We start from the raw sequence: 2,500 nt of genomic DNA on the forward strand, positions 1-2,500 counted from the left end.
TGCCGAACCGCCAGCCTGGCCGAACGGCCAGCCCGGTTCTGCCGGGCCTGGCCTGCCTGCCGAAACGCCGAACCAGCCCGGCTGGGCCTTGCCTGCCTTGCCGAACCACCAGCCCGGCCCTGCCGGGCCTGGCCTGCGTGCCGAAACCGCCGGCCTGGCCCTGCCGGGCCTGGCCTCCTGCCCGAACGGCCGACCTGGTCCGGCTGGGCCTGGCCTTCCTGACCTGCCTGCCCGAACCGCCAGCCTGGCTCTGCCAGGCCTGGCCTGCCTGACCGAACCGCCAGTCCGGCCCTGCCGGGCCTGGCCTGCCTGGCAGAACCGCCGGGCCCGGCCTGCCTGACTGAACTGCCGCAGACCGTGGAGCTTGCGCCACCCGCGGACGGAGGGACGGATCACGTGCCCGGGTCAGGACCGGGCTCGGGCGGGCCATCGGCCCAGCTCCTGGCCGCCGCGGGACCCCGGAGCTACGCAGCACGGGCTCCGGTCGGGAGAGGGCGGGGCCGCATGGCCGGGCCGTCCCGGGCCGGGCCTGCCTTCAAACCCGTTCCGGGCCTCTGCGGGACCCCGGAGGTACGCGGCACGGACTCCGGCAGTCAGAGGGCCAGGCCGCGTGCCCGGGCGGCCCCGGCAGGGCCGTCCATCGGCCACACTCCAGGCCTCTGTGGGACCCCGGAGCTACAGCGGCACCCGCCGGTGGAGTGCTGGTCGACCCGCCCGGACAGCCCACCCCCCCCTCAACGAACCCGGCTCCGAAGGCAACAGAACCTCCCTTATAAGTCTGCAGTTCCAATCTCCGTCGTCGGACCTCGCGGGGTGGCGCCTTGACAGCGGGACCAATGTCAACTGGGACGCCAACATCCTGGAAGGCCGCCTCGGGCACTGCAACCAAAACACTGCCGTCACCTCCAGAGGAGCTCCGGCGCCGAAGAAAAGCGGACGCCAGGTGGCGCCGGAGCAGCATCTGTGGGATCGCCATCCCCCACGCGGATGATGTGGAGGGAGACTAAGTCACACCGCCCCTTGCCTCGAGAAACAGACTTCACGGGTAGGGCCATCCGGGGACACAGGGTGGGGAAGGAGGACGACCCCTCACACACACACACACACAGACACCCACACACCAAAATCCCACCCCACCGCTCAATACGTGTGCTTCATCGTGTGCGCACAGGTCTCTCTGTGTGTCTGATTGTCTGTCCGTCTGTCTGTCTGTCTGTCCGTCCGTCTGTCCATCCGTCCGTCTGTCTGTCTGTCCGTCCGTCTGTCCATCCGTCTGTCTGTCCGTCCGTCTGTCTGTCTGTCTGTCCCCTCTGGGACACAAAGACGTTTTGGCCTTTGGCACCGGGTGCTGTGAGAAACGAGGAGGAGGAGGAGGAGGAGGAGGAGGAGGAGGAGGAGGAGGAGGAGGAGGAGGAGGAGGAGGAGGAGGAGGAGGAGGAGGAGGAGGAGGAGGAGGAGGAGGAGGAGGAGGAGGAGGAGGAGGAGGAGGAGGAGGAGGAGGAGGAGGAGGAGGAGGAGGAGGAGGAGGAGGAGGAGGAGGAGGAGGAGGAGGAGGAGGAGGAGGAGGAGGAGGAGGAGGAGGAGGAGGAGGAGGAGGAGGAGGAGGAGGAGGAGGAGGAGGAGGAGGAGGAGGAGGAGGAGGAGGAGGAGGAGGAGGAGGAGGGAGGAGGAGGAGGAGGAGGAGGGAGGAGGAGGAGGAGGAGGAGGAGGAGGAGGAGGAGGAGGAGGAGGAGGAGGAGGAGGAGGAGGAGGAGGAGGAGGAGGAGGAGGAGGAGGAGGAGGAGGAGGAGGAGGAGGAGGAGTGAGGAGGAGGAGGAGGAGGAGGAGGAGGAGGAGGAGGAGGAGGAGGAGGAGGAGGAGGAGGAGGAGGAGGAGGAGGAGGCTGCGGAAAGGAGCGATTCGCCCCCGTGGAGCTTTCGACCGAGGAACCGGCCCCGTGGCCTCTAGGGCGACCGGGCACCCGCCTCGGGAACAAGCACACCCTAGTCGTAGCCACTCGCGGAGCTAAATCCGGGACGTGAAGCGGTGTGGCGCGGCGGCGCCCACCACGAGTGGCGTGACGCACGGCCGCCCGCTCCTTTCTCTTCAGCGTTCCCGAGTCGAATCGGTCACTGTGAAGCGGCTGAGGCTTGCGGGAGTGCGGGCGGGCGGGCGGGGCGGGAGTGAGTGAGTGAGTGAGTGAGTGAGTGAGTGAGTGAGTGAGTGAGTGAGTGAGTGCGTGCGTGCGTGCGTGTTTCACGTGGCTTAACACGTTTTAAAACGACCTCGAGGGGCTGGAGCGATAGCACAGCGGGTAGGGCGTTTGCCTTGCACGCGGCCGACCCGGGTTCAAATCCCAGCATCCCATATGGTCCCCTGAGCATGGCCAGTGGTAATTCCTGAGTGCAGAGCCAGGAGTAACCCCTGTGCATCGCCAGGTGTGACCCAAAAAGCAAAAAAAAAAAAAAAAAAAAAAAAAAAAAAAAAAAAAAACGACCTGGAGATGGAGACGCGACTACAA

This window comes from Sorex araneus, chromosome 7, assembly GCF_027595985.1.
Source record: "Sorex araneus isolate mSorAra2 chromosome 7, mSorAra2.pri, whole genome shotgun sequence".
In the NCBI taxonomy this organism is placed as follows: domain Eukaryota; kingdom Metazoa; phylum Chordata; class Mammalia; order Eulipotyphla; family Soricidae; genus Sorex; species Sorex araneus.